General features: G+C 33.7%; 2 long non-coding RNA genes across 3 annotated transcripts in view; one reads left to right on the top strand and one right to left on the bottom strand.

The window, feature by feature from the left end:
* LOC117110633 overlaps positions 1 to 5,974 on the top strand; it is a 21,611-nt gene extending 15,637 nt beyond the window's left edge. For both annotated transcript variants that reach the window (XR_004445740.1, XR_004445739.1), the window contains exons 4-5: positions 4,860 to 4,923; positions 5,099 to 5,974. This is a non-coding gene — a long non-coding RNA (uncharacterized LOC117110633). The remainder of the gene's footprint in view (positions 1 to 4,859; positions 4,924 to 5,098) is intronic.
* Positions 5,975 to 6,774: 800 nt separating this feature from the next.
* On the bottom strand, positions 6,775 to 11,588 carry LOC117110645. The gene is made up of 4 exons (XR_004445744.1): positions 11,501 to 11,588; positions 11,081 to 11,201; positions 8,500 to 8,609; positions 6,775 to 7,118 (listed from the first exon to the last, which is right to left on the bottom strand). It is a non-coding gene; the product is annotated as an uncharacterized LOC117110645 (long non-coding RNA).
* Positions 11,589 to 12,679: the final 1,091 nt, after the last annotated feature.

Genomic DNA, 12,679 nt, shown 5'->3' on the forward strand with positions numbered 1-12,679 from the left:
GGAAGGGGGTTGGGGGGGGGTGGGGGGGGGGGGGGGGGGGGGGGGGGGGAGTGTGATAAAATAAAAGTCCAAACCACGTCAGCGGCACCTTGGTTGGCGGTGACATGAGAGAACATTTTCAGTAGTTTGTCCCTGTGGATTCCCGAATTGCAACTTAATTTTCCTTTTAATTCTTTTTATTTTTGACAAGATGAGTAAAACAAAAAACGAATTAATTAAACGGGTGCCCGAAAAAGGCACTTAAATTATAATTCCAAAATTTACCATCCACCTGAGCCCCAAATCCCACATGGTTGGAAAATTTTAAGAATTTGAGGCTTTAAAGATGCCAGTAAATGGCATTTGGATAAAATTTATGAAAACTACCATCCACCTCAGCATACCATGTTGAGACTGAGGTAAAACAATTGTAAGAATTTTAGATGTCAGAAAGTGGCATTTTAATATAAAAAATCTAGGAAAATTACTATTACCTGAGTCCCACCATGCATGAGGCTGAGGTGAGAGAAAATATTAAGAATTGGGGACTTTATTACTTAACATTTATGTCAGTTATTTTTGAACATTTAAAAAGAGCCACTTTTCATTTTTTTTAACCTCTGAAAGGTGGGGGTGGGGGAGGTACTCAAGCACCCTGAACATCCCCTGGATATGCCACTGATATTCATTTGGATAATGTTATTTTTAGGTCATCTTACAATAATTTTCTGTTTTAAGTTTATTTCAATAAATTGTTTTTAAACAGTTGAAAGCTCGGATTTACACAATTATGTTGTAGTAAACGGCAACAGAAAAATAATTAATGAATTTCAGAATATTCATTGTGGGCATATAATAAAATATTGTTATAATGAGGATTCACCTAAACATGCTGGTACAGTAAAACCCCTATTAAGGAGACACTTAACCAAAAAAAGTGTCCCCTTAATAGGGGTGTCTCCAGAATAGGGGTACCACTAACCAAAAATGAGAAATTGTTCCCTAATAGGGGTTTTTGGCATGTTTTTATATGATGACATAAATTCTGTATAATTTTATTTATATATAATTATAACTAATTTATAGCAAGAATTTACAATGTAAATACAATTATAACATGAAATCAGCACAAATTTAATTAAAACAACAATAGTTTATGTTGTAGAAGCGGCTGGTTCAGCAACCGTGAGGTCGGGGTTTCAGTCCCTCGCTGTACTGTACATTTCGCTTGTGTCCTTGAGCAAGGCACTTCATCTGCATTGCTTCTCCTGTAATTACCTGTCTTGTTGGACCCGTAGGTACTGTAGACCATGCACACCTGTAAGGTACTGTACATGTTATGCCCTCCCAATTGCATCAAATCATCACTGCATGGGTTTTCTCCACCCAAGAGTATAGGGGTACCTTGTGGGGTTGCCTACACCTGAAAAGCAGCAACACTTAAAACATGAGAACCCAGTTAACAGGGAAAAAGAAGCGTATTTGTTATGTGTCCCCTTAAATAGAGGTGTCCCCTGAATTTTGGTTGGCCGTAGTGTTTATAGACATACTTTCCTTGATTTTCTGGCTATTAAAATTGTCCCCTTAATAGGGGTGTCCCCTTAATAGGGGTGCCCCCAAGGAGGGATTCTACTGTACCATCAGTAAAGTACTGTACCTACTGGTATTTTTAAAACAAAGTTCTTAAAAACATGGAAAAAACAATTTTTCCATGTTTTCTCAAAATTTTTGAGAGTTAAATCTAATAATAATAACTAGAAATTGCAAATTGCAAGTGAAGTGCTGCGAAGTACAACTGCATAAAATGTTCTTCGAACAAAATTATTTATGCGAGTCAAGTGAAAATAATGAATAATAAAAATATAACAAATAATATGAGCATGACCCATTGTCTATATATTATTAGAGCAGCGTTGGTACAATAGTGTTTTGCTGCAGTGACATCTCTCTGCTGGCGATGGCTCGCTGCTGCTGGCGATGACTCGCTGCTGGCGAATCGATCTGCGCATGTGTATAAAATGGTATTTATTTCCGCAAAAACTATGCCAGTCTACAACAAGCGTTGCCTAAATGTAATAATTAGCATGTTGAAATAGGCTAGTAAATAAGTTTAACTGGGTTCGTATATAATATTGTCCTCAAAATATTGTGGCTGAGACATGAGCCGATTAAACGTAGAAATAGGAAACCTAGAAATATAGAAAAACGCTGAATATTGTAATCCAGCGTTGCGACATGCGGACGTTGGTACGAGTAGGTTAGTCTACAAACGTCGCCTAAAGTAATTGATTTTACGCGGCAGAATGAAAGAAGGAAACTCCGCTTTTCAGTTGTCTCAGGCGATTGATTTTTGACAATGACCTTTCAGAGGTCAAATTGCTGTCAAGAATATGAATTGGCTGCTTCGCAGCAATAATATAGAAAGTTATATAGTGCCTTTAGCCAAAGCGCTTAGAAAAATGTTTTTTTAAATGTTATTTTTAATCATACAAATCTCTGAAATAAAGTAACTAAAGAAAAACAACAAATGTTCGCTAATATTTAACAGTATCACAATGCATTTTAATACATTATACATTGCTTAATATGACTATATATTTTTAATCACACAAATCTCTGAAATAACTAAAGAAAAACAATATATAGCGGGCGTACTTCTACCGCGCTGCGCAGCGCTGCACTGGGTTATAAAAAGAACATACAACCGTGGCGTCCTACACAGGCGTGACGTTTTTATAAACGGGGCTTTGCTCTCTTGTTCTATTTATACTCTTTGTCTATATTAATCCACTTTACGGCGGTGGCTCACAGTAAACACTTGAGCGCGATGACCCCGGGCCAAATTGCCGTCGTCGGCGTAAAGTGCCTAGGCCTGTGGTGACCAGGACCAACCTGCTGGCAAGGACTGTGGTAGTCCTACCCTAATTGCTAAGCATAGTGAATGTCAGGGAGGTATGGCTATAACTGTACTTATTTGTACGAAGGAAACATCTTAAATTTCAGGTAGGCCTAGGTACTACACCAACACAAAAACGTTTACATTTAGGCCTACAGGTAGGTCCTATTATTAGGCCTAGTCCTAGTCTACGACTGTACCTAAGCGTGATGGTTCGAGAAAACGTTTTGCTGGAATACCACCACCTTTTATACCTTTTATTTTATTTTTATTAATATATTTTTTATTTTTTTATTTTTTTTAAATATATTTTTTATACTTTTTATTTATCCTTTTTATTTCTCTCTTTAGATAGAATGTAAAACCGCCCTCTACTAATTGTGAATGATTAATAAAATATATTTGCATATATCTAATTTGAATATTTTTATAATCTTTTATCTTTTATTTTTATTAATTTTATTGATTTTTTCAAATAAAACGGACAATTATTTTGAAAATTTAATAAAAACTTAATAACAATTATTTTCAATATTTAAGGTTTTCCTACTTTAAAAAATGAGCTTGAATTAATTTGACACCATGACCATGCGTAATGTTGACCCACAGCTGTATATATTTGAATGTTTTTTTAATTAGGTTACCTGCCTCTTTTCTCGAACGGATTCCGATCTAGTTTACATTCTGAGCGCTTGGCCATATTTTCGAGGTGTACGTCGTTTGTGTGCACTACTAGCGAGTATTCGCGGGGGGGGGGAGCTTCCGGCAAGTTTCGGAGTTAGGTAGTCTCAAGATTCGACTGACAGGTACTTGGTATGCTAGGTTCTCCGCATTTATGGCTTAGGGGTCGCGGTGTTTCCTCCCTCCGTTCAGTTGTTTCAAATTGGGACCGAGTTAGTGAACCCTATAGTTAATGGTCTTGCTTGGTGCATAACCTTGCATGGAATGGATAGGGATAGTCGGGGAGGAATGACTAGGGCGCCGATTCCTGGCCAGGGTGAAAGCTCGTTTGCTATATTTTTTCTTATCTTATTATATTTTTTATTGCTTTGAGGAACACGTACAGGATAAAAGTTTTAGATACAGTAATCAGTAATTATGTCCAAGCAGAAAAAAAAAACCAGATGCCAAGATTAATAATAATAATAATGATAATGATAATAATAACAATAATAATAATTTTGACCTAAATTGCGCATTATGCTAAAGCCTTGATGCGCTTATTAACTTAACAATAAAAATAAAACTGACGGATTAACACTTGAGGTCTCAGGTCTCATGTTTAAATCACCGCAAATACAGTACTGCAATACGAATGCCAGCATAGGAATCTTGGACCTTTCAGAGGTCTGGTTTAAAAATAAAATAGAGTGGATTGTGGGACATATTGTGCATTCTTAAAATAGATGGTTAGTGATATAAGTGTTAGTCATTGATCGAGTTCCTAGTCCACATTTCAAGCGCCCTGAGCATCTTACATTAGATGGATTTGTGCGCTATATAAAACTACACTATTATCATTATTAGTCCGATTCTGGACCAATGAGTATTCTTACAATCAGGGGTCCCGAAGTGTTCGCAAATCCACTGAATGCTCTAATGGGGAAAAGCCCTCTTTTAAAAGCATAGAGTACTTTAAATCTATTGATATCTGATTATGTATTATTTAAATTATATAATGAATTTTTCTTTCTGTCATTGTTGCAGCTATGTTCTAAACAATGGTCCATTGTATAACTATATATAATTTACCACCATGTGTAAAATAACTACTATATGTTAATATTAATGAGAAAGATTTTATTTATTTGTTATTTGTTTATTTGTTATTTATTTTATTGTCATTTAGTTTCGCCATTGCCTGGTTCCATCACTGACTTATCATAATTATTTTCATAATTACGATTTTACATGAATATTTAAATTTTTTTTTAAATTGTAATTTGTACAATTATTATTTATTTTTAAATGTTCAATATTTCAGAATATGAAAAAAGTTGAGTGATCTTCAAGCCACAAATAAACCACCACCACCTACCCTGCAACAGGTAAGGAAATAATTTTCAAATTCATAAACTCCCCCTGTTGCAGTGTTAATGATTACTGAAAAGTGATAATTATTAGTTCAATATCAGTACCTATTTTAAAAAAACAAAGTTCACAAAATTATGATATTGTACTTTTATATTTATATAGTTTTTGTTATGTATATATATTTTCTAGGAAAACACTTGCTGAGCAGATTTATTGTGGGTTATCAAGACTAGAATTCAGTAGGAGCTTGTTAGCGTAAAGCAGATGAATGATGGGTAGACCGATTTGTTGGAAGCTTGCTAAGTACAAATGAAGCAGATGAACTGTGGCAAACCAAGGCTGTTATACAGAAGGTTGAGCAATGAATTGTGGGAAAGCCAGACTGATTTGTTTGAATTTGTATACAGTACTGACAATAGCTGTACGGTGCTTGAAGCTAGTGAAGTCAGATTTTGAGATAATGCAAGTGAACTGTGGAAAGTCAAATTTTGATATAGAATTGTGTGGAATAGACACTGATTGATTTGAATCCTGCTACATACGCTGTTGTTACCTGAAGCTTTGCAAACTGTGATGTATGGAAATGAAGCAGATGGATTATGGGACACTGCAAAGAGATTTATTGTACATTCATAAAATTGGTGGTTATGAAAAGAAGTCAGGTTTGTGATATACTGTACAATAATTAGTAACTTAGTATTAATCCGATTAAAATGTTGGCCCAATTCTTGAATTACTTAAAATGCTGAGGATTCTGGACAATGAGTTGATTAATAAAACCAGAAATGAGAATGAGAATGGTCCTATTTTGGACTTAGTTAAAATTTTGTACTGAAATTGTAAATAGTGTAAATTGTTGGTCCTATTCTGGACATAGTGTAAATTATTGGTCCAATTCTGGACTGGTTAAAATTCTGGAATATTGTAAATTAGTTGTCCTATCTTGAACTTAGTGTGAAATTATGGACTTCTTGGACTTGGTGTAAATTATTGGTCAAATTCTGGACTTGCGTAGTGTAAATATAAATGGTTTAGTCCTATTCCGGACTTAGTTAAAATTCTGGACTTGCGTAGTGTAAATATAAATGGTTTAGTCCTATTCTGGACTTTAGTGTAAATTCTGAACTTGCGTAGTGTAAATGTAAATGGTTTAGTCCTATTCTGGACTTTAGTGTAAATAGTCCTATGCTGGACTTATTTAAAATTCCGGACTTTAGTGTAAATGTTTATGGTTCAGTCCTATTCTGGATTTTAGTGTAAAGTAAATGGTTCAGTCCTATTCTGGACTTAGTTAAAATTCTGGACTTGCGTAGTGTAAATGTAAATGGTTTAGTTCTATTCTGGACTTAGTTAAAATTCTGGACTTTAGTGTAAATGTAAATGGTTCAGTCCTTCTGGACTTTAGTGTAAATGTAAATGGTTCAGTCCTATTCTGGACTTAGTTAAAATTCTGGACTTGCGCAGTGTAAATGTAAATGGTTCAGTCCTGTTCTGGACTTAGTTAAAATTCTGGACTTTAGTGTAAATGTAAAAGGTTTAGTTCTGTTCTGGACTTAGTTAAAATTTTGGACTTTAGTGTAAATGTAAATGGTTAGGTCCTATTCTGGACTTAGTTAAAATTCTGGACTTGCGTAGTGTAAATGTAAATGGTTCAGTCCTATTCTGGACTTTAGTGTAAATAGTCCTATTCTGGACTCAGTTAAAATTCTGGACTTGCGTAGTGTAAATGTAAATGGTGTAGTCCTATTCTGGACTTAGTTAAAATTCTGGACTTGCGTAGTGTAAATGTAAATGGTTCAGTCCTATTCTGGACTAAACCATTGTTAGTTGGGACAATGTTGAATAAAACAAAATGGAACACTATATTCGTTGTACTACAATTTGTAGTGTACTGTATTTCAAACACCAATAAATCTTAACGAAACTTTTTTGGAAAATTTCGTCAGCGTCTCGCGCAAAAAGACAGTCGGGATTATCCAAGCGGAAGCAATCGCCTATAATAGGCGATCGCCACACGTGGAACCTACGCGCCACCCACCGCCCTTGGCCCCGCTGAAAGATATATATGCCTCTCAGAAGTTGTTTTTGACTTGGTGTTAGTTCTGCAGTTTTGCTGGTTTTTGCAGTTCTAGCTGAATTCAATGAATATTCATCATTTCTCTGCCTGGTAATGAGGATAGTTGGTCTGTTGAATATGCAAATAAATCAACTGAAAATAAAAAAAGAAATGATATCGAATTTAACCAACAAATATTAGGACTTTCATTAATTTAATTACTTCTTAATTAATTGCAAAATAAAATACTTTATTATTAAAAGATATTCTACATACAATAACTTTATATTATTTCAACACTAACATCCGTTGTATAAATCTTGACTATAATACAACCCAAGGCAACGCTTGTCCATGTGTCCACCTTTCTTGGAGAGTTTACCATAGACTTTCCTGTAGATGTTTTACACATGGCAAAATCACTATAAGCAAAGATACTAGAAATACAAGATAGAGTTCTCCACACAAAAAAAGTGTTCCACCGTGTTCCACCGAAATGCATGGTGGGAATACGAAAAATGGGATGCCCCCTATAGTTGGATCTAAAAAAACTTGTGCCCAACTGTTGTTACCAAGTCGTCGCGTATTTTATTATCAATTCTCAACAGAGATACTAGATATAAAAACAAACTGGAATAGACACCCAGATAGTGACATCGGTGAATACATAACCTCCTTGGTGGCGGTAGAAATCGTTGCTATTATCCAAATAATACACAAAACAATTAAAGCATAATTATGAATCAGTAAAGAATAAAAATAACAATACAGCGCAGAATCGCATGGCCAGACGCACTCTTAGTGAAAATGTTTTTGTCCATTAGTGGAAAAGGAAGGGCGCCTTTTGCGTCTGGATATACTTAGCAACAGAAGGGCGCCCTGTACATTGGGCACGAAGTATAGGAAACTTGCATGGTTAAAAAGAAGGGCGCCGCCTACGTTGGGCACGACTTCCGCCTCATTTTTACAATGCGAGAACTCTATCTTGTATTTCTAGTATCTTTGCTATAAGTGAAATACACAAAATTGGTACATAACTCTCAGTATCATTAAACATTGTAAATGTTTGATGATACTGAGAGTTATGTATTGATTGTGTGTATTTCACTTATGGTGATTTTTCATGGATGGACAATGATAGGATTGAAACTGGTTAATGATGGGTGGGATGGTCTATCAAATATAATTACATGTTCTTTCAAGGACAATGGAACATTGTATAATTTAGTTTTAATTTATTTTTTTTTTCTATTAAGCTTTCAACCACTGCTTATCAACATGCTGCTCCTTGAAATAAACAAGATTAAATTTTAAACAATTTGCTACAAAACCATTGGTTTTTGCAAAATATAATAAGCATTATAAGCTTATTTTGAAATTAGGCCTACCATTTCTTATGTTTTAACAAGTTTCTTTGTCAATTTGAAGTTTGAGTTTTGTCTTTACTTGATAGTCTTATGAAGATACAAATGGCTACCTAGTTCGAAGTTTTTACCAAGTACTGCATGAAAACATGAAATATCTTTCCACTTACCAGAATCTAGTATTTCTTCAGTTGTTATCCATTTTTCCAATTTATGAAGTGAAAACACTGCTTTTTAACACATCACTCGTGTCAATCTGCCTGCTTACCAACATGCCACTCTATAATAAACAAGATTAACTATAGTTATTACCAAATTTAAAAAAATAGAAAACTACAAATTTACAAACGACACAACATATTACAGGGAAAGATTCAGCCCGGGGGATGGGAGGGAGGGAGGGAGGGAGGGGAGATAAAAAAATGAGAATTATGCTGAGCTTTTGATTTCAAATTATAAAATGTGTAGGCTGCTGTGACCTGACAATTAGTGCCTTCAAATTTTTAAAAAACGTAATGCAATAATGACATACAGATTATTATTGTATATTTTTAGTATACATTACAGCTGCCCCAAGTTTCTTTTCTATTCTTCCTTTTATTTGTATTCTACGTTATTTTATCCATAATTACAACTGATTACTAATACACATACATTTATTAAGTTTTTAAATATCATTGTTTATGTTTATGGGCTAGTCTCTGTATACTTGTTATATAATCTTTGTTCAATTTAAAGTTGGAGATATGTCCTGGTCTCGACGACCTTAGAGTCACTCTCAGATAGGCTTATCTTCATATAACTTCTATGAATGGATACCTTGTTCAAAGCAAGAAATCAAGTTGTCTTTACCCGGTACTGTTTATGTTTATTTATCGGTGGGAAATTTTCCCTATAGAAATAATGAGGTACAATCTAAATTCCGTAGTGTACTTGAAATGCAATATTGTTTTTCGTTTTTTTGTTTTAATTTCGTCTTCGTATGACCATAAGGCATACCGTATGGATAGACCCCAAAAATAGAACAAAATGGTTTTCTAAAACATAGTGATTTGAATGTGTAGTTTAATACACATAAAAGCAACTTGTGATTAGTTTGAATCCATAAAAGATAGTTTACATTTTCTGTAATATCTGCTACACGTTCAGGATGCAAGATTAATGTTTTTTCACACTATAGCCAATTGGACAAGTGACTTTTCAAATAGGTTTTTACTAGTCAAAAATGTTATTGGCGAGTTACAGTGGTGGCGAAAGACAGGGAGCACACAGGGAATTTCCCCCTCCCCGGACAGGCCCATATCCCTATAGTCTGATGCCACAAGGTCATCGGTCCAGAAATAATATTTTGCCTATCCAAATAACGTTGCACTTAAATTGCCATTTTTTAAGAAATAAATAATAATTGCTAAACACACATGTTTTCATTTATTTAAAAAAATTGACATTTAATAACTTTATATAAATTCAACACCAACACTAGTCGATAAAACTTAACCCTTTGAGGTTGTGGTCCGTATCCCATACGGAGTAATTTACTGTCCCAAGATGTACGGACCTATATATCCTATTGTTTTAATAATGCTGCCCTCTGTTGCTGACTCTTTTAGGGGATTTCCCTAATGTCATAGTAACTAGACAAGGCTTACTGATTGTATAGAGCAAAAATCAGCAATTGTTTCTGTCAGTAATTGATGTACTTGGATAGACGAGGATAGCATGATTGTTTACATAATAATTAATTAATTAATTAATTAATAATATAAATAATATGAATCTAAGGAAAGATTTTAACTAGAAACTTTAGCAGCGCAACCAGTAATGCTAGGCCTAGGTCTGCAAACGTTCATTTTGGGTTTGGTCATGTACCTGGACCCCATATCTCATATTTCAATACCCCTACCCCCATCTTCTCTTTTATTATTATATTATGTTATTATTTCATCAAGTGTACCAGTTTTAGTAAAATATATCCTAGGTCCAGTAGTCGACCCTAGTTAGCCCTAGTTAGAAATAAGCATATATGTAGGCCTAGCTAGGCTTACTTGCCCTCTATCGGGGGAGGGGGCATGTGATAGAGGCTGTTCCCCAAATTATGACCTCAATAACCTTTGTGACCTTGGGCATAAATACGAAAGCATAATTTTTTTTAACCAAACACATTTTATTTCTGTAGAAAACAACATATTCCACATAATGCATAACATTTATGAGCATAGGAATTTTTTTAGTGTCGTTTACATGGGGTTTATAGGAAAAAAAGTACCCTTTTTGGCCCTTAAATTGCAAATTTGGGGCACATGACCTTTGACCTAGGTAAAAAAAATCAAACAATTTTGCTATTTTTCAGAAGCCCAAAACATTTTACCCAACAATCAAACCCAACTTTTGCTGAAAGTTACAGTCATAAAAAATTTATTATGCATTTTTCAGAAACCTATTAAAACCCCTTAAGAGGCCCCAGAGACCTAGAATAGAGTTCACTGTGAACTTTTCTGTTGTCCTTTACACATTCAAACACTGCATATTCAAAATGTTTGATTATACTGAGTGATATCTTATGGTGATAATCAACGAATGGAGAAAAATAGCATGAAAACTTAAATTAAATTAATGAACTGGTGGATGGATGTACATCAATGAAAATGCAGCATTATAAAATTGTACAATACAAACTTCATAAAAAAAAAATAAATAAAATAACACTTAATACTTGGCCTATATCACAACATAAAATATATTGCCACTTACCAGAATCAGTTCTTGTGTTGCTCTCTGCTTTCTCAATTTTCTAAGCATTTTTCTTTAAGCTCAACACTACTGCTGTTAAACATGTCACTATCTCAATCTGCTTGCTTACTAACATGCCATTCTATAAAACATAAAACGATTGTAAGTATAACAAATTCACTGAAGTGGCATTATTTTTCACTTTACAGACATTCATTATAAGCTTATTTTAAAACTAGGCCTACCCTTTCTTTATCAATTTAAAGTTGGAGGTCTGGACTGGACCCTCCATTACTAAAACGTATCTATTTAGATAGTCTTATCTTCATAAGATTTCAACGAATGGATACTTTGTTGGAAGCAAAAATCAAGTACGACTCGATTATTATATTCAGTGGGAATTTTTTCATAATGAAAAAAATGAAATATTGTTACACTTACCAACATCTTGTAATCTTGTGTTGTTATCCACTTCCTCAATTTTTATGTACTCATCATGAAACAGAAAACCACTGCGCTCTATAATATAAAAAAGTTATATTCAAAGTCATATTTATTTACTGTAGGGAAAATTCCCTGACTCACTTAAAATAGCCAGAGTTATTCCTTTATACAAAGAAGGTTCTAAAGACAACCCTGGAAACTATAGCCCAATTTCAATTTTACCAATACTTAGCAAAAGTCTAGAGAAAATTGTAAATAATAGACTGACTACTTTTTTTGAAAAATTTAATATATTTCATATACGGGTACTGGGAGAAATATAGCACAAAATTGTCACTTATAAATTTAGTTAACCATCTTCTTCAACAAATTCATGATAAGGGCAATTCCATAATTAGGTGGACATTACCTAAAAATTAAAATTTATTTTTTTTCTCAATTATTTTGGTTTTATATGACTAAAAACATATCAGCACTTATGGAAAACACAATAATCCGGATGCATTTACAGTATGTGTGGTAAAATCTCATATTTATGTCAATAGTGTTTTAATTGAAAATTTTCAATTTAAATCATGACAATTTTTAACTAGCCCAAGTATGGATTAAGGATTGCTTTATCCATGCAATTTTATCATATTTATTTATTGGGTTACACCCTTTCACACATTTGTTACTAACCAAAAACACAAGATTATTTTTGTATAAGGAGAAAGCAATTACTAGGAATTTTCTTATTTTAAATTTTGCTCTTCTGTATACACTGAAGCAAAAAACAAAAATAGTTCTGATTCTTATTTGGTAACAGGGCTTATAAAAGCAGTTGAAATTCGTAACGTTACTAACCATGTAACGTTACTAACCATGTAATGTTACTAACCAGTGTAATACTGTCAGATTCCATTGAGTTGACATAATATTATTAACACTATATTTTGTCTTAAGACAAAAGAGGGCAGTAGGACATATTAATAGCCGTGCCCATTTTAAATTTTCTGTTCATATTTGAACATTTAAAAGCAAAAAAATAAGGAGTTTACATTTAATTTAATAACACTTTTTGATTATTCAATTTGCCAATGTTTAAATAGCAGGAAAAACTAATGAGTGTTCACAAGTCTGCATTTATAATAAAGTATAGTGAGTGCACATTTACAGTTAGTTTATAAGCAATGC

This window comes from Anneissia japonica, unplaced genomic scaffold (genome assembly GCF_011630105.1).
Source record: "Anneissia japonica isolate Jap-2015-1 unplaced genomic scaffold, ASM1163010v1 scaffold1511_len2985839_cov193, whole genome shotgun sequence".
Taxonomy (NCBI): domain Eukaryota; kingdom Metazoa; phylum Echinodermata; class Crinoidea; order Comatulida; family Comatulidae; genus Anneissia; species Anneissia japonica.